Below are 27,505 nucleotides of genomic sequence, written 5' to 3' on the forward strand. Positions count from 1 at the left end.
AAGTTGAATTGCCAGCTTTTATTGCAATTTCTTGACTGCTGTTTAAGAGGATTAGAGGCCTTGGTCAGCTTCACCAGGGTGGCTAACGGTAACAGGCGCCATTGCCGCTCAGATCCAAAAATCAATGAACTGAGTCTGATTGACTGAGTCTCAATTGCTCTGTGGAAAAGCCTAATGCTGGTCTTCTCTACTTATGCAAACCAAGGCAGACAAAACCAGCCGTGACCTCTTCCTTTTAAATTCAAATACTGGAGAGGGAATAGAAAGAGAGAGAGAAATCACAGCACAATATGAAGAAATGAAAATGTGAAGAGATGTCCTTTGTGCCCAAAGAAGGAATTTGATTTCATCATCTTACTAAGGATTCAAGCTCACTTTTACTTTTAAAAAATGCTCAAAATGACCAGTTATCATCATCTCATTTTTTTCCATCAGTCTTAGTAAGCAAATTTACAAATATACAAACCACCAAAAGTAAGCTTTCCATTTGAAATATTTTCTTTCATTTGAAGGAAGTTATATATATTTAAAAAAAATAAAGCTGACCAGAGTTCATTATCTTCATCTAGACCAGAACTAATTTAAATAAAGAAAAATAGACCTTTTTCTCATTTTTTTTATTCTATAAAAAATATTGAGAAAAAGATATGCTCATTCTGATGCAACAAGATGCTCTTTTCTCTGTTTATGTTGTAATGGAGCAAAGTATAAAATGACCATCATTCTCTTCTATGTGTTAGAGGTAAGGGTAAGAGTTATTCTCTGATTTCATTTTGAAGGCATTCAAATGGGAAGGAGACAGTCATCTTTGCCATTTAAAGAGGGAATTTTTTCATGAGAAAGCTTATTATTTTAAAAAAATGGGTCTAAGGAACTAGATCTGGTGTTAAAAAGGTTCTATTAGAAGTTATGCAAGTAAAGGTACTATAGTTATTCAAGAAACAGTGGAGACTTTGGGCAAGAGCAATTCCTTAAACTCTCAACAACTGGGCAACATTTTCTGGAAAGAAGTGAGTCCTCAGAGAGCAACAGCATTTTATATAATAGAAATCAGAGAGCTTTAGAGATTTTCAAACTTTTTTCTTTTCTTTTCTTTCTTTTTTTTTTTTTTTTGCAGTCCTGTAACTACAAAGATCATAAAACAGGAACCCAAAAAGTTAAGAGACTTCACTGAGGTCACAAACCAACTGACATTCTTAAGAGGAGAGAGCTTGATGTGGAGAATTTTAAGAGGCTTTAAAAGAGTAGAAAATGTAAATCAGTGATATTTTCATCTGATTTGGAGTATTATTAGGATCATCTTGTCAACAATTTTAATTCAGAAGTTGCAATTCATTTTCATCCATGACTTTTTAAAAGTATGCACATATTCGTGAAACATCTTAGATAAAGTTGCAAGGAGATGGCAACTGAGAAAATGGATTTAATAAACAGGACATAATTTCTAGTGATGATAGTTTGTTTTGTTTTTCCATCTTTCCATTCTAGATGGAAAATGAGTGGGATCTTTTCATGAGGTGTGTAAGCAGATGCCCCCCTCCCGCACCCCAGGCCATTCTTTCACTAAAAGGCAAGACTAAAACAGAAGCTATTTTAAAGGAGATGGTTCTTACATTAAAACAGGAAACAACATGATCCCAAATAACTTTTTATAAGAACAAAATTTTTGGAAACTTCATTTGCCTTTTGTCACTATGAAGGCATTATGCAGTAGAATAACTTAGTAACAATTGAAATCTGGAATAAGTCAACATTCTCATTAAAACAAAGTCATTTGATATTACCGAGAACCATAAAACAGTATTGAAACCTGAAGCTTCAGAGAAGGAAATCTTTATTGTAATAAAGGAATCAACAACATTGTTTATAAGCATCATTTCCATGGCAAAAGATTAGTTCGTTCAATAAGAATCTCGTAACATGGTGCCGGCACGGGCGCGGGCGCAATAAACTTTATGGAATGGCTCATAAGATTAGACTAATTAAAGATAATCTAATTTGGACAATTTTATCTTCTGGAAAAGAAACGTGATGTCATCCTTTGGGAAGAGACAATGTTTTGTCTCTGGGGATATGTGGGGAAAAAAAGAAAAGAAAGAAAGAAAAAAAGGAAAAAAAAACCCTCACAAGATATGAGCAATAATAAGAATTAGGGTTGATCCAAAGACAGTCTTAGATCTACCCATTGCCTCTCAAAAGATCCACCACATAGACTGTTAAGCCCCATAATTATCTCCCCTATTTGTGACAAGCGTGAGCTAATCAGTCTCTGAGGGAGTTTTCCAGCAGATTCTGAAGAGAGTGTGTGTGCTTCACAGTGCTCATCAAGCTATTTTGTACTCAGAACCGCATAGAGCTGACCAAAGTTCATTATCCTCATCTAGACCAGAATTAATTCAAATTAAGAAAAATAGACATTTTTAAAATGTCGAGTGCTTATGATTTAGAACAAAGAGTCTTCACTATTTTTATAACAGCGGCATAGGTTCTAGCTGCCTATAATCCCATATTAAAAGATTAGAAAAAACATCTGAAGAAATCAGAGAGTGTCTAATTGAGGTTCTTGCCTTTAATCCTGCAAGCTGACTCCCTTTTGGATATCAAGATCTGTCAGTGGCGAGCCAGGGGAATTCTGTGAGGAAAAAGCAACCACGAGGAATATAACGTATTCTTACCCACTTAAGAAATAAAAAAGGAAAAACACATTTGGTGATATGAAAACATAAGCCAACACAAAATTAAGGGAAACCCCCAAAATGGATTTGTAAGTATAGCTGGTAAAAAGTGAAGAAATCAGCTTGGCATTATTCTTTTATAATGTTTAAAACATTGTGCAACATAAAGTACACAAATAAAAGAAAAAAATTCTCATAAAAAGAGTAAACAATAAAGAGTAACAATAAAATATTGAACCTACAAACTCACTAGCAAACAATAAACTTTTTATTTAATAAATATATTTGACTTGGGTATTGATTGCTAGGGTGTTCATTATCTGATTGGCCTTATATAATTCTATTTACTTGTCTTGCCAGAGAATTATGCTAATGAGGACTTTCATATCAACACCAAGAAATGTCACTGTGAGACAAAGTTTTCCTGTATAGCTATTACATAATTGTGCACAATACAATTAGAATCTTCACTTGTTGATAATTAATATTTCATGCTATTTACTAAAGGACAGAAAAATTAGGCTACAGTTTATGAACAGTAAGTTGAATTAGCATAAGGAAAAATGAAAGGGCTTATTTTGTTTTAAGAAACACAAAATCTTTTATAACATAATAAAAAAGAAAACAGTAATCAAGAAGAAAAAAGGGAAAGAAAATAGTGTAATGTAAATTATGCAAAGATTATACCTATAAAGTATATATTTATAAGTATATGTGTATGATAAACATATTTCTCTTCAGCCTATTATGCATTAATACTTTAAAAGGGTTAATTTGCTGCATATTAGGAAAGTTTTCTTTTATTTCCATCATAAACAAACTCGCATAGAGAAAAATCATTTAAAATATTTTAGTAGGCAATTTAATATTTTATTAACAATCTTTTTGTTAAAGATGCCTCTTTTGTAGTAAACAGGATTTTGAAGGACGACAAAAGTCATTAGGAATGATTCCATAATACAGAGAATCTTGGAACCAAACATAAGTATGGGAATTAAAACAATCTAATACTTTTTTCTTTTCAATTGCAAATGCAAAGCAGTTTACAGAGTAATATCTTTTGATCTGTACCTACCATCTCACAAGAGATCCCATGTCTCTTCAGAAAACATCACACCACGATGTGTATATATTAGAGACATTTAAGCAGCACCAGCACAAATTTGTGTGAATCATCCAAATAATACATTTCGAAATGTAGAATTTTTGGTAAAAAGTCATTTTGATATATATCAAAACCAATTACCATCTTGATAAACATACATGATCCTTTTTAAAATCCCAGTGTTCTGATTTTTAAAAATGTGATTTATTCTATTAGTACTAGAGATATTGAAACAGTACGAATTAATGACAACATAATAAATACTATTTGACTAATGTGGAGTCATTGTGAAGGGGAAGGTTGATAAATTCACAGACAGTGGATAAATTCAGTATGAATAGTTTGTATTAAAAAGGGCAGAGGGCAAAATAAGTGGGGACAGGTACAGAGCCCAAACCTAAGTTCCTTAATTTCCCTATAAAATTCAAAGTTGTCATCCAATGGCTTTATGTGACTGGTCATTCTGTGAGGGAGCCTGTATATCTGAACACCTTTATCACCAAATGTCAGATGGGAAGTGAAACTCACCTGGTTACTTGATTTATAATTAAAATAACATGCTCCTTCAGGAATGCAGTTTTAGCCTGATTTCTTAGGTTTGATATAAAAAAGGAAATTTATGTCATTACATTTTTACAAGATATCAAGTTGTTTCTTATGCTTTTGTGTTTAAAAATAAAGCTAAATATTTAATTTTAGTTTAGTGATTTAGTCATTAAACCAGTTTAATGATCATTATAATTTAATCTGTACTATGAACCATGAGAAAAAATATGCACAATCAGCAACTACTTAAAATTCATAAACAATGTTTAAAAAAAAAAAGCTTATATCAACTTAGAACATCATAGGTGTTACCCAAGCGTGATGACATTGGAAACAGTGAGGCTTATTTGGGTTCTTTCTCATTTTGGGGAGGCATTACCATACTGTGTGGTAGAAGTCCAAACCCTCCAACAGACTAACATAAGAAGGAATGTCTATCTCATGCATACTCAACCTGTCTGCCGGTTAGAGCTACATAGAAAGGTTTTAAAACCCTAACGCCTAAGCAGAAAACCAATACCCTCAAACTAATAAAAACAAATAGTTTTAAAAAGAATTCAAAAACCTATTTATTTCAAAGTTCTCCAGGTGATTCCATTGTGCAGCCAAGGTTGAGATCTATTGATCTGTACCAACCCTCCTCTCTACCTGATAACCTAGAAGACAGTATTAGTTAGTTTCATGAATTGAAGATTCCTGACAAACAAGGAGCCATTAAGGATAATTTAGTGGTTCTCACACGTTTTGCCCTCAGGTCCCCTTTTCACAATTCAAGATTACTGAAGATCCTGAGGAACTTTTGTTCATGTGGGCTATATCTCATGATACTTGCTTTATTAGAAATTTAAAAGTCTCAATTAATTAATTTCAAAATAAAAACAATGAACCCATTACATGTTACATGTTTTAATTTAAGAAATTGTGTTTTACAAAACAAAAATTATCAATGGCAGAAGTAGTAATGTTTTACATTTTGCTAATCTTATCTTTTTTCTGTTTGAAATACTTTTCAGGTTTTTAAAAATTCCATTACACTTAACATTCAGTGTTATGTTAGTTATTGTGATTTAATATAGTGATTCAACAATTCTATAGATTACTCAGTGCTCATCACAGTAAATATACTCTTAATCTTTTTTACCTAATTCACCCATCCCCCCACCTGCTTCCCCTCAACCAAAAATCAGTTTGTTCTTTACAGTTAAGAGTCTGTTTCTTGGTTTGTCTCTCTCTCTTTTTTCCCTTTTGTTCATTTGTGTTGTTCTTAAATTCCATATATGAGTGAAATTATATGGTTTTTGTCTTTCTCTGACTGATTTCTTGTGCTTAACTTTGTACTTTCTAGCTCCATCCATATTGCTGTAAATGGCAAGATTTCATTCTTTTTTATGGCTAAATAATATTCCATTATATATATATACCACCTCTTCTTTATTAATTCATTTGTTGATAGACACTTGGGCTGCTTCCATAATTTGGCTGTTTTAATAATCCTGAAGTAAACATAGGGATGTATATATCTTTTTGGATTAGTGTTTTCACATTATTTTGTCAAATTCAGTAGTAGAATTACTAGATCATATGGTAATTCTATTTTCAATTTTTTGAGCAAACTCCATACTGTTTTCCACAGTGAATTTTTTGCCAGTCTTAATGTCTGGCTTCATAGAAGGGTAGCTTGGTTTTCATATCTGCTTTCGTATTTAATCTGTTGCAGTGACACTTGCCTGGAAAACTTCCCTATGCACTTATGAGAGAATGAGAGAGAAGAACACAAATAACTTACAGGGGTCTTGACTAGCCCCAGGGAATCCTTGAACCACAACTTGAGAACTGCTGGCACAATTAAAGTAACCTTCATGTTGCAGATAAACAGAAACATGGCAAACCCTGACCCTCTTGTTCCCAAAAGGCTAAGACAAAGGAACCACTTAGATGTACAAAGGAAGTACTATTATTGCCATTTGCTTGGTTTCTCGCAGGCTGAGACAGTACAGGTACTATTTCAAAGACTGACCTAATTTAACTGGAAATTTTCACTATTTCAAACCAATATGTAACTGAAAAACCTGAGTTTTACATTGAATGATTTCTACACACTTAAAAGTTTCAATCATTGTACCCTCAAATTGTGAGACAAGGCATTCCTGGATAAAGGCACAATTGAGGAGTGTTATGTGAGGTCAGATTTTTACACCTGATGACATAGATGAGTAAAACCATATGTATAACTTCTTTAAATTGGTGTAAATGCTCTCATTTTGCTATTTTTTTCATTTAAGACATTACCATCTTAAGTAGGTAATTTGCCTTTTAAGATGATAGGACATGAGAAGAGGACAACTTTGTGTTTAGTGGCTACTTTGGTTTAGCAATATAGCTGCAGACAGATTCTTACGTAAACCATTCATATTTATTCCTAAGAACTTTCTGTTGTTGTTAGTGCTATTGTTTGCTATTGTAATTTTACACCCCCCCTCTTGTTTAAGGAAGATGACCTTCAAATTGAAGTAGTATTCTCTTTGATTTTTATCCTCTGACATTATTTTTAAAAAAGTGTTTCCTTGTTGGTTTGCATTTCCTTCATCTTTCGTTATCATGTCTGCACATCCCATATCCAACATTAACCTCTGCAAGAGGGATGCATACACATTTAATCTCCTTCTTTCCATTTTGACTACAGCTCATATTTATTATGGTCATTTGTAATTTTAATTCTATTCTCCAAGATATCGGCTATTTCTTCCACCTGATGTCATCGGCAGACTTAACAAGCGTACTTGGTATTCTATCATCCTGGTCATTGGAAAAATGTTAAATAGCACTGGACTGGGAAGTGACCCCTGCTGAACACTTCTTGTAATATTTCCCCTTAATTCTTTCCCCAAATGATACTTATAATCTGTATCTTTAGATGTGTTCCAGGTCGGGTGGGCCAGTAGTCCTTTGGTACATGATATATTTCTAAAAATTAAGAAATATTCTAATTGGAAATCTGTATAGATAGCAGTAGAACTCTTATAGAACTGAATGTTCTTCACAGAAGAGAGGGTTATGCATATGCATAAATGGGCTAAAATTGGCCCTTATACATGTAATACAAAGTCATGAAGCAAAGAAAAACACATACTGTACTGAAATGTCCATTACTTGCTTCCACCTTGGCTAAAATACCCATATGACCCAAGGGAAATTAGCAAGAAAAATAGCATTTTATAAATCATTAAACTAAAGTTTTCACTGTAGCTATCCTATTGGTAAATTATATCTAAGTATCTTTCCTTCTATTTGTGATTGGAACGTCATATTTAGTGAAGCCTATCTTGCATCTCTCCCCCACTCCACTTCTAACTTTAACCCACCCAAACGGACATGATACACACACACACACACACACACACACACACACACGCACACACACACAGACACACCCCATACATCTTTTTTTATTTAGACAGTAATACTGAAGTATTTCTGGTTGTACTGGTTTTTATCCTTATATCACCACTTTTTAAAATCGTTTCCTTGATTAATCAAATAGTACTAGGATTCCATAATACTCACATATTAATGCCACTTCCCAGACAGGACAGGGAAAGAGGATGGTGAAACAAAATGGAAGTTTTTCAAAACTTTGTTAGGACAGTAAAATTTAAGATACCTTGATAATGCTATTAAATAAGATAATCAGCTGATTAAGATGTATTAAATGCCTAAAAAGTACTTAAGACAAAGCTAGATGGTTCTAAATATTATAAAATAATTAACCGTGAATAGCTCTTCAAGGGCTGATAGCTTAGTTATGAAGATAAGACAAAAGTGGATGATGCTGACAAGACCACACAAGGCAGTTTTACTGCTGACCAGCACAGTGCAGAACATAGATCACAGGATTTTAGGGATGAGTGGGTGGCATTGGTTTGATAGTAAAAAGAAGTTTTTAGCTAAGAGGCAGCACTTGAGGAAGATTTGAAGGATGAGTGACAAGAAGACAGAGAGCAAAGCTAAAGACAAGCCATGGGGTGGAAAGATCTGTTTACAAGCAAGGAGGCAGTAACGAAACACGTAAATAAAACAGACCCTAGCACATATGTTGTGGATGCATGTCTCTAACTAATATTGGTGAGCCTGTGTTATTCTGTGTTCCAGAATTCTGAAGGTGGTAGTTTTTACAGGCAAGTGCACCAAACAGAAACCAGAGTTAAGAAGGCATATTAGTTCTCTGTTGTACATAATAAATCACCTCCAAACATACTTATACTACTTTATGAACTGTAGATTAAAATGGCAGTTACTATCATGTTGTTTTGGTGGTATCCAGGGGCAGCTTAAAGAATGGACTTTGGGCTTAGGGTTCTCAGAAGGATATAATGAAGTTATTGTCTGGAACTGCAGTCATTTTGGGGCTCAACTGAAGGAGAATATACTTCTACCGTCAGCTGTGGACAAGCCTTGGAAGGTCTTCCACTCACATGGGTCTTTCCATGGGACTGCTTTCAGCAAGGGATCTGGCTTCCCCTTGAACAGGTGAATCAAGACAGAGTGAGAGCACCCAAAACAAAGCCTGGTCTTTTTATAACCCACTCTCAGAAGCAAAAATCCAGGATACAGGGATAATATCAGGCTGCCTTGGAGACTGTCTACCAATAGAAGGCAAGGTTGATTTTAGGTGGGTGAGAGAAGAAATTTACTCTCTTCTTGGGCCTCATATTCTTGGAGATATACGTATGATAGTCTTGAGACTTTTGAGAATTCTTCTAATTTTCAACAGTGACCCATAGCAGAGTGAGGCAGTTGGGAATTAAGAAGGAATAAAATTTAAGATAATAGAGCTTATGAAATATAGTTTACCCTCTTTTCTTCATGTTATCTTATTTCTCTTATTGTTTAATCCAAGGTTATGGAAGAGATGCTGCATCATCATTTTTCCTTTGGCAATGGGGAGCATTTTTAATCCATCATGGTACTCTTTCTGAGCACTGATATGACTTCAAAATCTCTCCTAGTAGAGTGTCTCAGATGAAATGAAACTTTCCATCCCAGTCTCAGGCTTTACAGGAGAAATTCTTCAGGTTCCATAAATTGTGAACATGACTGATTTTTAAAAACTTTCCTTGGGGTGTTCTTAATAGTGTTCAGTCAATTGGATATCCATAGAGAAAAAAAATAAATTTTGGCCTCTTCCTCATACCATATACAATTCTAGGTAGACAATAGATCTAAATATGAAAGGCAAATTCATAAAGAAAAATATTTATTAAATATATTAAATTTATCAATTTTTGTTTATCATAAACCAGCAAAACTTGTGGGTGGAAAATATATATGCAGCATTTATACATATAAATGATAAAGTTTATATACAAAATACATAGAAGATCTACAGATTAATGGGCAAAAGAGATGGAACCCAGTAGAAATAAGGGGAAGAAAACTGAACAGGAATCTCACAAAGGGGATATCTCAATGGATAGTAAACCCATTAAAGATAATTCTGTAACTGCACACTCATCAGAATAGCTAAAATAAAAGCAACTGACAATTTCTAGTGTTGGTAATGATGTGGATGATGTCAGTTCTCCATATATGACTGTTGGTACAATCATTTTAAAAAATTGGCATATTTAATTATACAGTCACATAACCTATGACTTAGAAATTTCATCCCTGCATGCATACAGTAGATTAAACAAATATGTGGTAGATTAAATAAATGATGGCATATTTATGAAATAGCATACAACAAAGAAAATGGAGGGAAAGCAATCTATAATTACATGCAACCATTTGAATTAATCTCACAAGCATAAAGCTGAACCAGAGAAGTCAGACAGTAAAAGTATATATATATATAGCATAATTCCATTTATATAACCTAACAAATGTAGAAGTAGAGGTCAGATAGTGATAAATTTTGGAAAAGAAATAGGAAATAGATGTTGGTACCAGAAGTATGAGGGGTCCACGCAGGGATTCCAGGGTATAGGTAATCTGTTGCTTGACCTGATTGGTAGTCATTGGGGTGTGCTCATTTTGTGATAATTTATTGACTATGATTTTTGCACTTCTCTCTATATAAGTTACACTCCACTAAGAAAGGTAAAAAATGGATTCAGCTTTATCTCAGTTGAGTCAGAGGACATTAAGGAAAAAACTTCTATGCTAGTTTAGAAAATCACTCTATACTCCATCAGCCATGAGGTCAGTATGATCACACATTGCAGAGTCATAAGGAAGCTAAAAGAATAGAGTTCACAGAATTTAAGGAATAATATTTCCTTGAAACAAACACATGAAATGTGGTCTGAGCCACAGCCAGCTATTTCTTGGTAACCAAATTGATTCAAGTGAGAACTATTTCTATAATGTGTACCAATTGGAATTTTGATAAAATTTTTAAGTTAGATTCAAGTTATAATTTGCACAAGTTAGTATTTATCTTTCCTGTGTAAGACTTCGTCAGACCAGAGATGGGAGGAATCTATGAGCAAATCTTATTCCCTTGGTTTTCTCCCATGTGTTTGTCTTCCCACAGTTTGTTGAGCTTGGAAACCTAAAACTGATTTCCTTTGTCTTTCCATTCTCTCCAAATTTCTTGCTCTTTGTTGAAGATGCTGCCTAACCTGGAATTATAAACTGTCATTTTTAGTTACTTTATATTGAAGTTTCTTCAGTGTGATAGGTGCCATGTTCATTAATAAACTATTATGAGTTTATTCCCAACTTAATGTGCAAGTTTGGCACCTCACAAAGTTTGGTCTGGATTTGAGAATGGGTGGGAATGACAATTCAGACCAGATTTGATTAACATTTCTTATTATCAAATTAACAAACAGATACTCATGACCAAGGAAGCATGGAAGTGTGAGGGGACTCAGGTGCTTATGCCTTACTGTGTCATTAAGCCAGCTCCAAATTTCAGTTCAGTATCCCTGGCTGTTGCCTACCACAATGGGTTGATGTTATTTCTTCATTCATTTGTTCCTTAATTCTTGAAACATATTTGTAAATCCCATGTACATATCAGGTACTATAATAACTCCAGAAATTCAAAGGTGAGTGACATTTTGTTCCTTCTAGAAATCTTTTTTTAAAGATTTTATATATTTTTTTTATTTTAACCTTTATTTATTTATTTATTTATAACATATAATGTATTATTAGCCCCAGGGGTACAGGTCTATGAATCGCCAGGTTTACACACTTTACAGCACTCACCATTGCACATACCCTCCCCAATGTCCATAACCCCACCACCCTCTCCCTCCCCTTCCCACCTCTCAACCCCCCCCAACCCCCCCCCCCCCCCCGTCACCCTCAGTTTGTTTTGTGACAGTAAGAGTCTCTTATGGTTTATCTCCCTCCTGATCCCATCTTGTTTCATTTATTCTTTTCCTACCCCCCAAACCCCCAATGTTGCATCTCCACTTCCTCATATCAGGGAGATCATATGATAGTTGTCTTTTTCTGATTAACTTCATTTTTTTATTTTAGAGAGAGAGAGAGAGCAAGCAGGGGGAAGTGTAGAGGTAGAGAAAGAGGAAGAGGGAAAGAATCTCAAGCAGACCCTGCACTGAGCATGGAGCTCAAAGAGGGGCTCAATCCCAGGACCCTGAGATCATGACCTGAGCTGAGATCAAGAGTTGGACACTCAACCGACTGAGCCACCCGGGCACCGCCCCCACCAGAAATCTCTGAACCATGTTGTCATATTCCAAAATATTTACCAGAAGTATCCTAAAATGCAAAGTGATTATTTATCTCTTAACTAATTTCACATAGTTTTGAATTTTTTTCTTCAAATATATGAGAAAAGGAAACTGAAAAAGATGTAGTTCTAATAAACATATTAAACTGCTTTCAGCAGAGATCTGGGGAATTTTTAGAAATGATATGATCTCTATTGGATAAATAATTTTCTAACTTCTTTCTCAGGTTCCAGGACAAATGTCTTAGTAACTTTAATAGCATCTGATTTTAAGATAGTAACCCTTGTATTCCTTAAAGGACCTAACACATGAATCATCTATTACACTTACTCTTTCCATTCCAATTAATTCTAAAGCTACTACATGAACTTAATTGTATACATTAAAAAAGCAGCATTTAAACCCTAAAGTTAAGAATCCACAAATAAAGTAGTAAGAGATAGTCTTCCCTTATGACTCCAGAGACATTTGACTCCAAGTAAACAGCTGGACTCAAATAACAAAGTTACACAACCTTGACAATTAAATCCATATCAAAACAGCATGTATCTGGACAAAATCAATTTTAAATTACAATTCTCATTTGTAATTACCAAGATTTTCCCCCATAAATTTAATATTTTTTTTCACAGGTAAGTGTACATTTTAAAATCTCTTGAAGCAAAGTCCCTAGGTATCAGTTGTAGTCAAAACTAACAGTGGAAGGAGCATCTCTTTTGTTGCTTCACCAGGGCAGTAAGTTGGTCTCTCACTGTTTGAGAATCAGGCTTCACTATCGAAATAGATATTCTCTTCTCCATTTTGAGATCTGGTTAGGCCTGAACTCTGTTTCGCCAACATTCTGCTGAACACTTACTATGTGCCAGGTACTTTGCTAGATGCTAGCAATTAAAAGAAGAGTAAGTCTCTAAACTCATAGAAAAGCCAGTTAGGAAATTAATGTAACAGACCAAGTGAGAAATGGTGAAGCCTGAACCAAGGCAGTGAATGTGAAGGGACAATTTTGAGAGGAAATGAAGAAGAGTTTTTTTTTTTTTTTTCCCTTTTTATTTATTTTTTCAGCGTAACAGTATTCATTCTTTTTGCACAACACCCAGTGCTCCATGCAAAACGTGCCCTCCCCATCACCCACCACCTGTTCCCCCAACCTCCCACCCCTGACCCTTCAAAACCCTCAGGTTGTTTTTCAGAGTCCATAGTCTCTTATGGTTCGCCTCCCCTCCCCAATGTCCATAGCCCGCTCCCCCTCTCCCAATCCCACCTCCCCCCAGGAACCCCCAGTTTGTTTTGTGAGATTAAGAGTCATTTATGGTTTGTCTCCCTCCCAATCCCATCTTGTTTCATTTATAATCTGAAGAAGAGTTTTGAGATGCTTCTTTGAAGTGTAAGTGACATAATCTGATAAACTTGCTGACTTAGAAAAAAAATAAGAAGAAAGTGTTAAAAGTTCTTTCTTGGCAAAAATCTTGAATGCTGATCCCTTCAAAAGACATTTCTTCAGTTTATCCCAAATTTATTTTGGGAACATCTGTTGTTTGGATCAAAAAATATTTCTGAAGGGAGAAAGAACATAACACGTTATTCTTGTATAATTTAGAAAGTAGTAAAGTAGTTGATAAAAATCCCTTAAAGTCTATATCATGTGGTATAATAAAAAGATGGGTATTATCATAGATAGGAAAGAAGAAAACCTACGTTCTAACTAAACATTTTCAGCAGGTGGACTGTAAGCTATGTTTTAAAATATTGAGTGAAAGTATGAATTCCTGTGGAGGTCACCATACTTCTATGATCTTACACCCAGCTCCCTCATGCCCTTACTTGCCTGGATCCAGAGCCATTTGAATTCCATCTCTTTCCACAAGATTCCAAATTCTGCCCTCAACTACCCACAAGTCCTCACACAAGCAAAAAGCACTGCCTTTTAATTTCTTCATCCGAAAATGAAGGGATTGCTGATCTTCCAAGAGTCTTCCATTTCTAACATAGGAGTTGATGGTCTGCACATTGTAGAAGTTCATTTCTTCTATATTCTATAAATCAGATTTCAGAATGAACTTAAGGATATAAGTATAATTTTATTATTGTAGCCACAACTTAAAATGCATCACAAACAGTGTTTTTGAACCTGAAGTCTAAAGACTAGGATTGTTTTCTCCACGCCAATTGTTTAATTTTGTCACAGTTTGCCATTTAATCACGCTCTGCCACAGCATCCTAATCTATGAAATGGAAGAAAAAAAATCTGTGTCTTTCAAAATGTTAAGGAATATTGAGAAATTATACCCACTAAACAGACCAGGATGCCAAAGCATGTGTGATTATTCAAGGGGAACAAAACTCGATATGATAAAAAGGGCAAATATTTGTTCTAATCATCAAATTTGTATTATTTTGTTTATTATTTTTCCAAATGCCCATCTGAGCCATTAGAATACTCTTTGCTGTGTTTTTGTCTTGTTCTTCATGTCAACTATGACAATCAAGCGGGTGTAATAAAAATGTTTGCCATCGGTTTTGCCACCCTGGAAAAGTTGCCAATTTCTACTGCAAATCAGAAGCCTCTTCCGTGCAAAGAACAAATTTGATAGAGGGATATATACTTTGGCTTATTTGAAATATGATAATCTTCTAACACATCTTGTACTAATGAAAAAAGTGATGTATCTGGGGGGCTAGCATCTTTTTACAAAGACGGCAGTGATGAGTCATTTGCCATATTACTATAAAATACCTTAGCAATGCTTAGTGTGAATTACTGTTCAGTTAACATTGTTTACCACCTAATTATTGAGAAGCACTTCCATCTATCACTGACAACTGAGTAAATGACTCAAGACACTATTGTATTTGCAACTAGAACAACAAGGTCATCGCAAGTTTAATTAGCCACTATCCATTACAAAACAGCAAATAGCCTATGATGACAAGTAAAATTCCAATTTCTGAATATGCCTCATAAAATGGTGAAGGAATTGGCTCACATATCAGTGATTCTAATAACAAATATATGTAATAGCATTTAAGAAACTTTTTTTCCATTATGATCTGTCATGAGGGATGAGAGGAATTAAGCACACATTTCTTATATATGTCAATGTAAGTTGGTTCTTAATTTTAAAATGAACAGTCATCTTCCAGCATTTAGTAAAAATAAAGATATTTTCAGGATGGGACATGTAAAAGGGAATTTGAAAATTCTTCTTGGAACTTGTGTGTGGCTAAATAATACTTTGTTGTTGGTGGTATGACACAGACTTGTAGATATTCTGGAAATTATCCAAAATTTAGACAAAAATACAATTTCCCATGTCTCCAGGAATTGTTCTGGTGTACAGAATTTTGTTCTTGTACATTTTTTGAAAGGGCTTAAAATTGTTTGCATCATACCTAGTATATCAGCTGTAGAAGGTTTTGAAAATAGGGTGAGTAGTGGTTTGCATGAAGGACATAGTATAGAACTCTGTCAAGGTCAAGACCCTGATGATTAGCTTGATTTGATCAAAATCATCATTTTGAGAATACATGTGTTTAGGACCTTAAATAATAGTTTTCCAAATGGATAAGAAATTTCTATTTTCTCTTTCTGTTCTTTGAAACGTCAATGGTTTTCTTCAAATTCTGTAACCTTGGTTGAGTAGAATGAATATTGTTTTATAAAGCACATTAATATTTAATATCTTATTTCAAATGTTACTTAAAACACTTTTTTGCTTAATCATTTTTATCACATAAACACAACCTAGTTATAAAATCTTAAAATTTTAAAACATGACCATCAAAGTGACTCTCTAAAAATGTTTCACATAAGGAGACATAGAGCACAGCAATAATAAATTTCCTGATTCATGAGATAGATAGCTGAGTTTTTACTGAAATAAAATAAATGTGTGAAATATGCATTTCAAATAATTTACAGAAAACTTGGTATGTTATTGGTTTCTTCATTAAGTCATTGTCAGGTCAGAAGACCCTGCTGGAAAGGAGAAATGCAGTTTTTGTCTCATCAGTGAAACTGGGACAGAAGTAAGAATACCATTAAAAGGGAAAAAATATTCAATGGAAAAAAGACATTCTCTTCAATAAATGGTGCTGGGAAAACTGGACAGCGATATGTAGAAGAATGAAACTCGACTATTCTCTTACACCATACACAAAGATAAACTCGAAATGGATAAAAGACCTCAACGTGAGACAGGAATCTATCAGAATCCTAGAGGAGAACATAGGCAGTAACCTCTTCGATATCAGCCACAGCAACTTCTTTCAAGATATGTCTCCAAAGGCCAAGGAAACAAAAGCAAAAATGAACTTTTGGGACTTCATCAAGATCAAAATCTTCTGCACAGCAAAGGAAACAGTCAACAAAACAAAGAGGCAACCCACGGAATGGGAGAAGATATTTGCAAATGACAGTACAGACAAAAGGTTGATATCCAGGATCTATAAAGAACTTCTCAAACTCAACACACACAACACAGATAATCATATCAAAAAATGGGCAGAAGATATGAACAGACACTTCTCCAATGAAGACATACAAATGGCTATCAGACACATGAAAAAATGTTCATCATCACTAGCCATCAGGGAGATTCAAATTAAAACCACATTGAGATACCACCTAACACCAGTTAGAATGGCCAAAATTAGCAAGACAGGAAACAACATGTGTTGGAGAGGATGTGGAGAAAGGGGAACCCTCTTACACTGTTGGTGGGAATGCAAGTTAGTGCAGCCACTTTGGAGAACAGTGTGGAGATTCCTGAAGAAATTAAAAATAGAGCTTCCCTATGACCCTGCAATTGAACTGCTGGGTATTTACCCCAAAGATACAGATGTAGTGAAAAGAAGGGCCATCTGTACCCCAATGTTTATTGCAGCAATGGCTACGGTCGCCAAACTGTGGAAAGAACCAAGATGCCCTTCAACGGATGAATGGATAAGGAAGATGTGGTCCATATACACAATGGAGTATTATGCCTCCATCAGAAAGGACGAATACCCAACTTTTGTAGCAACATGGACGGGACTGGAAGAAATTATGCTGAGCGAAATAAGTCAAGCAGAGGGAGTCAAGTATCATATGGTCTCACTTATTTGTGGAGCATAACAAATAACATGGAGGACATTGGGAGATGGAGAGGAGAGGGAGTTGAGGGAAACTGGAAGGGGAGATGAACCATGAGAGACTATGGACTCTGAAAAACAACCAGAGGGTTATGAAGGGGCGGCAGGGGGGTGGGGGGGGGGGTGGGAGGTTGAGGAACCAGGTGGTGGGTAATAGGGAGGGCACGTACTGCATGGAGCACTGGGTGTGATGCCAAAACAATGAACACTGTTATGCTGTAAATAAACAAATAAAAATAAATATTAAAAAATGCAAAAAAAAAAGAATACCATAAAAAGGGTTTTAAAAAAAAAGCAGCTGTTCATTGTCATAATACAGATTCATCTAAATGCTATTAAATTATGAATTTCTCTTTGTGTTTTGGAAGCACTTTGTCATTCCTACTAAGTTACTGTTTTAATACCAACCAGGGCAAAGCAGCCAACAATTCTGAGGGTGATCACCTACATTGTTATACTGTTTCTTGAGCGGTGGGTGGTGGTGGTGAAGAGACTGAGGGGGTCTTCCAACATGTTCCTCAATGTTCTCCAACAAAAGACCTCCTAAATGTAGCAATTTGTGTTTTCTGTATCAAAGAGAAATGAAAAATTGTTGATGATGAATATTGTCTTATAATAAACAATATTATGGTTCATATTTGTAAGCATGTTTCACAGTGTACTTTTTATTTGTAAGATTTGTGGTCTTTCCCATTTACAGTTTAAAAATATTGAATAGTTAATATATGCCAAGCTGATTATTTTCACAACCCTTGAGTCATAGCTAAAGTAAGGAAAGGAGAGTGGGCATGTGATAGGAGATAACTCACTTATCTCTGCAAAAAAAAAAAAAAAAGATGGCTACTTTTCTGATTTTCAAACTTCTGTGTGCATCAGAGCCACTGTAGGCATGTGTTGCAATAAAAAATCTCGGGCTCTTTTCTAGGCATCAAATTCGCTACATCTGGGAAAGGGTCCAAAGATAGGCTTTATAAAGAAGTACTTTGGGCCAATATTAGAGAAACCTCTTTCTAAATGAATCCAAACTGTCTAAAGTAAGAGCAAGATTACAGCTTTTACAGTACAAAATTCAGTTTCTATGAGAACTTGCTTAGAAAAATAAAGCATCAAAACGTCTTCATAAATTTATAATCAGTTTTAAGATGAAATGATAACAATATCATTAATCTTATCTATTGCCCCAATCCAGTTATGTTACGAAATTAGTTTTTTGATCTAGACACATGTCAGAAGATTACCACTATTACATATTTTAAATCTTGCCAAATATTGAAGACTAGATGGAATCCAAGAGATTTTTAATAAGCTTATGATTTTAGAGTAGATATTTGTATGCAATGTAGTGTTTTCTCTCCTAATAGAGCTTTGGGTTCTAATAAAAACCCTGGTGCATCAATGTAATACTGCTCTGTGGCTCCAGAATATTTTACAGGTTCTCATTTCTTCCTTTATTTCAGACTATAAACATAAGCTCTTAAATTTTCCTGGGTGAATGGAGAACCGCTGTCACATAGCCATGCAGATACAGTCTTTGCTTTGTATAGAGAAATGAAGTAGCATCATAACGGAAAAAAAGTCTTATTTTGTTTCTTGTTTCTTTTCCACCAATTGAAACGCCATTCTCTTGTGGGTGCACCACTACAAACTATCATCACTATTTCCATCACATAAGAAAAGTAAATATCACAATGGCTCTAGTAAAATCATTGCACGCTCATTGAAGTCATTGTCCTTTGATTAATATGCCAGTTTACTTAAAATCTTGAACAATTCTATCCTAAGAATATGATCAGTTGTTTTACACCTATCTCTGCACAAATCTGGATTGAGCTCTTCCCCCACTCTTGCCCAATCCAATTACTGATTGCAGGCTATTCTGCTAGGCTGCACTGCTAACACAATCGTTAATGGTTTCATCATTCTCCAGTGCTCCCTTGCCTCTGCTTCCAAAACATTCTCATTCATTCATTCATTCATTCAGTTATTATATGTACACTCTACCCCACACCAGGCACCATTGTAGGGTCTGGGCACTATTCAAGAGACAGTGTTACCATTGACATGTCTCTCAAATCTGTTTTTTCTTTTCTATGACCATTGTCATTTACAGATTTCGGGTCCATCAAAATAATTTCCGAATCTCTTTTTGCTCCCTTCCTCCCACCCACCATCCCAATTTCCTCCTATACTTTTAACGCTACCCATCCCCAGCATCCTTCACTATAGAATAGTGTTTATAATGATGGGTTTGGGGCTCAGTTGTTGAATCATTGCTTAAGCACCTAATGAATAAATATTGTATGGATTTCTTTATCCATATATATTGTATTTTAGCTCTACGTCCAAATGTTCTCCCTGACGCTCCAGAGCATCCCATTTATCACATAATTTATATGATCAGAAATCTTTCAACGGTCCATAGTGCTCACCTGAATGTTGAAGATTTCACATTGGGATACTCTTCCCAGTAAAGCCTCATGTCCTGTTTCTCTTCTCTGTGAAAAACTCCAATTCAACCTAATGGCTTCCTTTCTGTTTTCTCACAACATCTCTGCACCTGAGTGTTTGATTTCCCAGGTCCCCTGCTCTGCAGTGCTCTCTTCTCCACCTGTCTAAATCCTGCCCGTCCTTTAAGTCAAATGAAAATGCCCATCCTCTTCTCTATCCATCCCCATCTGGAGTGACATCATTGTCTTCCAAAGAGCTACAGTATGAAATTGTCTGTAACATTAACATGACAATATTTTCTGGTGGCAATTATTCTGCTTTGGTCTTGAGCTTCTCCTTAAAGATCTGTTTTGTTTATATCATATTTTGCAGTTCATTTGGCTGTCTCTTTTATACCTGACTGGTTGGTAAATCCATTTATGGTAGGTTTTGTCTCTAGACCTTTTATCCTTACATCCATCTAGAATAGTAATTTGTTCATAGTAACTGCTCGAGTTATGATTACTAACACATAAAATAAAAAGTGAGATGGGCTCCCCAAATAGATAATCATTCATAAAATATACACCTGAACTCAACTGATTTATAAAATACCGATGGAGCTCCTCCATTTCTTAATCACTTTTAGATAAAAATATGAAGAAATGATTGTTCTCTTTTTATGCTTCAGTGACTGTATTGTGACCCCCTCAAGTGACGTTGGTGTTCCACTTTAGACAATAGTGACCCAGAGAAGTGCTACTCAGAATAATGGATCCATGAACTGTTTGCTGCTAACCCAAGGAGAGCTAAGTCCCTGGGCTTGGAATTTAATCTGTGGTGACATTAAGCTCATTATTCATCTCAGATGAAGGTTTTTCATAACAACATTTTCTGTATGAAGGAAGCTGCATGTTGATTTACTTAGGAAGCCTCTTACCTTTTTGTGGACTTGTAATTTGGAGTACTACTAATCCAGCACAGCAATTTGATTCAATATTCATTTGTTAACACTTAATTTTGTATGAGGCAATGTACCGGGCACTATTTAAGTTACCAAAAGAATTAGATTAACAGCCTTTGCACTCAGTAAATTTATAATCTAATAAATTAGCATGTGAATCAATAACATTCTTTTTAAACCAGTGTCCTTACATAAAAACTGTATGGAATCACTTCTATTTTTGGCAAGTAGCTTTCGGAGCATAATGCTTTGTTTTGTATTTCTTCTGCTTAATGCTTGACAATAAATAACCTCCAAAAGCTGAAATTCTTCTGCTATTGTCTATGTGACAGTTATTCATTTTTTTTAAATTTTAATTTTATATTTTCCGTGTTCCAAGATTCACTGTTTATGCACCACACCCAGTGCTCTGCACAATACGTGCCTCCTTAATACCCACCACCAGGCTCACCCATCCTTCCCCCTCCAAAACTCTGTTTCTCAGAGTCCACAGTCTCTCATGGTTCGTCTTTCCCTCCAGTTTTCCCCAATTTACTTTTCCTTTCCTTCTCCTAATGTCCTCCATGTTATTCCTTATGCTCCACAAGTAAGTTCATTTATTTTTCATATATTTCATATATTTTCATATTTCAATATTTCATATTTTCATATTTTTCATTTATATATGAAATAAACAAGTAAACAAACACAAAAAATTAAAAGGCAAAGTTGAACTCAGGGAAGCAGAGAGTAGAATGGTAGTTGCCATGACTGTGATGAAGAAATGGGGAGATGTTGATCAAAGGGTACATACTTTCAGTTTTAAGAGGATTAAGTTCTGAGGATGTAATGCGCAGCATGGTGATTGTAGTTAACAATACTGTATTGTATACCTGTGATTTACTAAAAGTAGATTTTAAGTATTAGAGGTGATAGGAGCGTTAGTTACTTTGGTTGTAGAGGATATTTCCAAAGTACATGTATATCTAATCATCATATTGTACACTTTAAAATACATATAGTTTTGTCAGTTATAACTCAATAAAGTTTGGTTAAAGATTCTTCTTCAAAGCGCTCAGTTTACAGTAAAACCTATGATTTTAAAACTTCTTCTGTATTGAAATAATCTATTTCTATCTCTCCCATTAGATTGTACTGCCTTTGAGTGCCATATTTTACTCATCTCTCTGGTCTCAGGACTGACCCTTTCTTGAACAAGGTAATTAAGAAATCATTGCATTTGTAAAGCAAATTTTAGAAAGACTGGGAAAATATAATTTTAGAAGTAAAGTAATTATTATAAAGAATTCATAATGACAAATGAACATAAAAGTTTTCTAGGAAAATGAGACTATCCTTTTTCTTTTAAGATTAGAATCCAGAGCTTCTAAGGTTTAGTACAGAGAGGAAATGTTATCCACAGGGTGAGCTATGACAGCTGACAGAAGGTGTGCTCTGTCCATGAGGTCCACATTCTTTTGGGCATCTGCTTGTTCTCTTGATGACTGCCTCACACTACCCTTAGGATCATCACACGATCACTTTAGTCTGTCACACTTTGGGGCAAGATCTGAAAAATAAGAACTAGCACTCGAATATCCTGAGAACATAAACTCCATGAAATCAGAAATTTTTGTTTTTCACTAATCTATCCCTGTGTCTATAACAATGCTGACACTTCATAAGCTCTTCATAAATATCTATAGAATGAATGCTGAATTAAATAATTTCCTTGCTTCCCTTTCATACTGTCCAGTCACAAATGGCACTTTCAGAAGATTTCATTAATTCTTAAAGAACAAGAAATAGGAAAAAAAGAGATATTGATAGAGAGAGAGAGAGAGATGGGCAGATCTATAACACACATGTTACCACTTTAATTTTCTTCAACTTATTCCCCTACCTAAAGTCAGCCTGAACCCTGGGATCCTTCTGTCAGCTGTCTTACAAGTTGGTCTAAACTTGTAGAAACCATGCCTGACTCCACGCTGAATTTCATGTGGAAGCATCACTTCTCACACAATAACCTTGCAGCTTCTTCTTGGACTTCTGGTCACCTCTATGGGCAATACTAAAACAGCATATTCCCACATTTTAACTTGAATCATCGCTTTCCTTCTCAATTTTGATTTCCAGATAAGAAAATCCATTTTTTCCCTCTCAGAATTGACATCAAAAGCATTCTTCTATGTCAAGTAATTCTAGAAAGTTCTGGTTCCAGGTAAGATGGAACAAGCATACACAACCCTGTCACTTATACGGAACACAGTCATAAAACCTAGACAGAAAGCATAGAGTAACTATTTGAGAATTCTGAAACTAAGCAGTAGCGGGTGGCTTAGGGAAGAATACTAGAATTGAAGTACAATGGATCAAACATGAGTTTACCATTAAAAATCAGTTTACCAATAAAAAATAGTCTTCCAGTATTTCTTAACCAATGTGAAAGTGGCCACTGGAGTGCAGCCAGAAGGAGCTCCAGGAGAAGCTCTCAGTTCTGGCTCAAAGAACAGGGATGGAATCTCATGAAATGCAGAGAGAATATGAGAATATTACATTTATTTTTCTCTTTCTTTTCTCCAGTCTCTCATAGTCTAGCCCCCAAACAATCCTGTAATGAGAATGGCTAGTAACAGGACCCTGGTAAAAGGACCGGTAATAGGAGGGATGGTAGCAGCAGCCTATAGGAGGCAAACTGAGGAAAAGGAGCCTTTCTCTATACTGAGTGGGCCTGTGGGAAATGATCCAGCTCTTTGCTTTGTTTTTTCTTTCTGTTACTAGCCACCATACATAGACATAGTTGCAGAAGTGCACAGCAGAAGAGGGTGAGTCTAGTCTCACCTCTCTAGTCAGAAGACCAAAATGACGAGTCCCAGAAATGGGACGGAATTAAGATCACGGAAACGGAGGAATTTGAGAAGTGATTCCATGAAGTCATTGATGGATTTATGGGCTCAGCTCTGAGCTCACATGTGTGAAATCGACTCTATCCTTCAGATTGAAGACTTTGAGATCTGAAACCACAGACCAACCTCATACCTTAAACTAAGAGACACATATGCAGGGCAGATCCAAATAGCACTACAAGACCATGAAAACTGACCCAGCAGCCCACAGGAGGTAGGTAGGAACTTACAGCCCAAGACTAACATATCAAACAAAACTATCAACACTACCCACAGTAGTAAACAAGACTCAGTATCTTGTAAAATGATATTCAAAGCATCCAGTGCATGATCCCAAATTATGCAACACATAAAGAACCAGAAAAGTCTCAGGTCTCAGGAAAAAGCAATCAACACCCACCCATGGTGAGATGACACAGATGTTAAAATGATTTGACAAGGACTTTAAAGCAGGTATTATAAAAATGTTGTTTCAAGCAATCATGAATACTCTTGAAACCAATAGAAAAATAGAGCCTTAGTAAAGGAATAGAGAAGCAGGATAATCAAATTGAAATCTTAGAACGCCTAGAAAATAATAACCCAAAAGAAGTGATTCTATATGCAATACACAGAGATCTAAGTTCATCCTAACAGGCCCACATTTATAACCGTATCTTAAGACAGTGCCATAAACATTACACATACATGCGTGCACGCACACACACACACACACACACACACACTATAGATAGATGTAAAAAGAAAAGTGAGGACATTTTAAGTCCATATAATTATAGATAAAGAAATCTAAATATTGACGGTGTTACCATGATTCATATCTAGTTATCTAGTTACCTTGCATTTTGCTTTCAAAAAAGGAAGAACTAAACCTGAACATTTTATAATTTGTGGAAACTGAGTATTTTGCATTTACAAAGGTAGAAGTCCATTGTTGAAAAGTACCATATGTACATAAGCAGCAATTCTATTTACAAAGAACTGCCTTAATGTGTTTATTTGCATATCATTTGCATTTTTGTCCCCATACCTGTCAATCAGCTCCAGCAATGAGCAAATCAGGTAGCCCACATGGGAACCTGGGCCAAGGAAAAAAAAAATGCAAGGTGATCTAAGGTGGATGAAACCCTCATGTATTTATTTTTAAGGCAATATTTTTTCAAAAAAGCATATTGTGTTCCTAAATATGAGCAATTTAGATGTTTTAACAAATACAGCTTCTCATCTCTTAATAACTTTTTTGCCCATACGTTTTGGGAACTTCTGTTAATTTAAGTCTTTTTTTTGTGTTTACTTCCTATTCCCTAATAGTACTCTGTGGTTAAACTGATTCTAAGAAACCCTAGGCATGGATTATTTCTGTAAACCTTCTTATATATAAAGCAACAACTTTAAAGATGTTTTTAAAAATCATAAAATTGAGGATCACTGAAAGATGCTTGGAAATACCAAGGTTATGTTTATGAATACTAATATCAGATTCATAGATTGTGTAGATTGGGTCACAAGTGAAAGAAAGCTGGTATTTCTAGGAAAAAACCTTCAGGATGTTGAGTGACACTATCTCTTTCAGGTAGGATTTCTGCGGTTTTCTCCTGGTGCTTATATTTCAGCTTGGAAAATAAACCCTCTGTGAATGATGACACAAGGAAAATCCTGCTTGCTTAATAATGAAGCCTCCAGAACTGATGTTTCTTTGGGGGGTAATATCCAGTTATTGTGTCTGCAGAATCCTGGGACGGAGAAGATGCTTAGTAATCGCTATCATGATGATCGCTCGGTATGGCTGCTGGAAGAGAGGGCCTGCATTAGGCATGTTAGACAGCACAGCAGTCCTGGCTGGCAGGAAATATTTTCCAATGGGTAAAATACTTCATTTAGTTTTATGTGTGGCATTATGAAGCTAGCTTTTGCACATGGGTATGCTACAAAAATTAATATTTTGACCCTAATCATGAAAAAAATGGGAAACTGGCACCAAACTCCCTTTCTAAGTTAATCATGAAGTTGGGATCTTGGGATCTTCCTTGGAAACTGGGTCCCTGCCAGGCACTTTTCTTTGCATTCAATCTGTGACTACACTAACGTTCATTAAAGGGGAAGGAAATAACCCAATCAACAAGTTTGCTTAAACACACGACCTTTCTTTGTTAAAACTTGTACACAAAAGAGATGTTGTATGGAAGTAAAGACTAAGCAAAAAAACATTGTAGCAATTTGCTGAACATGGAGACTTATTGAGGATGCAGTCCTGAATAATACACACTAGCTTTGCTTTTCCTCTTTAGTCTGTGTAGAGAAGCTATGAATCATTCATGGTCTCCCAGCTGAGAAGGGCTTCAAAGGGGATGGTTCTGATTGGATGTCCTGTGTGAATTGCCATGCTGCAGAATCCACTACACCCCTAGCACTGGAGGGTGGAGGAAGCACTTTCATCTGGGCCTCCAAAGTGTTTAGGGTCACAGTTCACCAGGAGATAACGATGTAGATGTACATTCAGAATTAGCTGCAGAGATACCTGTGTAGTGCGGTGTGGAAAAGTGAGCCAGTTAGATCCCCAGTGGATGCTGTGAATCAATTACTGTATTCTGAATACAAGGTTGGCTGCAGGGGATAAACAGATGTCAGAGAATTTTTCCCTAATAAGACCCTGGTAATAGAAGAGCACTGTCAGCTTCATTTTGCATTAAAAATCTCATTTCCTCTTTATATGACCAATTTTATTAGGTCCCTAAACAAAGATATTTTGTGTAACTGTTAGCAGCATAATGTGAATGGTGTCACTAAATTTCATAGTTTCAGATTTTGTCACAAAAATCAAGAGGCAAAAATAGGAGTCCATTCTAAAGTCATGACTTGAGGAGGTCTAATCAAAAAGGCTTTCTGTGGATCTGTTGACATGCTGGTTAGTAATGGTTAATTTTCATTTTTAATCAGAAATATCAACATTCTTAATGAATATAATCCTTGGGGTGTAAATTAAAGCTAAATTTTAAATTTTCTCCCTGCTCTTTTCCAGTCATGGGTGACATTGGCATAAAATCACTCTAACTAGAACTCAGGTTCCATTGAACTTTTCTGGGTAATTTTGGTTTTAAAGTATTATGCATTGGAAGATACCTCTGACATGCTCCATTTTCTATCCCAAGCATCAGTCTTTCACAAAAAGCAACTGACACTTGGATCCTTCCCTCTATACCCTTTGGAGGCCCAAATTGAAGTAGAAACATCATTTTGAGGTATCTGCTAATATCCAATTAACCTTTCTCTTCATCTGCAACTCTTCCAAAAGAGAGATAATCTCCTTCGGGCTGTCAGGCAGTATATTTTCTGCATTCAGCTCCAAGTGGAAAAAACAGAAGCACAGGAGGTGATGTGAGTTCACTTTACAATGTCTTCTATTGATTTACTGAGAAAATATCATTTTAAGATTCACTAGACTCCAATCCTCCAAATGTAGAAAGCTTTGTTCCCAACATCTAAAGGCGAAGACAGTTCAAGGAAGAGCTGCTCCTTCATGATGGGAAGAAGAAAATCACATGGTGACGTTATGCAAATGACATAGAGAAATAGTCATGTCATTTGGTGATACAGGATCACAAAGCTAGAACTCCAAGAAGAAAAAAAGCATTAAACAACAACATTTTCAATGTTATTTTATTGTAAAGCTTAAATATGTTGATTGATCTGATTTTATTAAACTTACCATTGGCTATTTATTTGAGACTATTACTCATTCGTTGGAGTATTGTTACTAATTGTGTTAGCAGAACTCATCAGATGATGGAGCTAAAATAGAGAAGAAAGGTGCTTTGGCAATTACACAATTGGTCAGAACACGCCCCCAAAGGAAATCTCACAAAGTGTAGAAAGGACTTTGACAAAGCTGCAGCAGGTGGCGCTCTTCCCCTGGCATGGGCGCTGAGTGGGCCAAGTCCCTCAGGACAGATTTCCCTGTAGGATGTGCTAGATTAGGGTGAAATGTTCAGAGATTTTGATTGTTAAAGATACCTTGACATATTTATAAAAAGAGTAGTGGTGTCCTATCAATTTCCAAATTTGGA

Source organism: Meles meles, chromosome 14, assembly GCF_922984935.1.
Source record: "Meles meles chromosome 14, mMelMel3.1 paternal haplotype, whole genome shotgun sequence".
In the NCBI taxonomy this organism is placed as follows: domain Eukaryota; kingdom Metazoa; phylum Chordata; class Mammalia; order Carnivora; family Mustelidae; genus Meles; species Meles meles.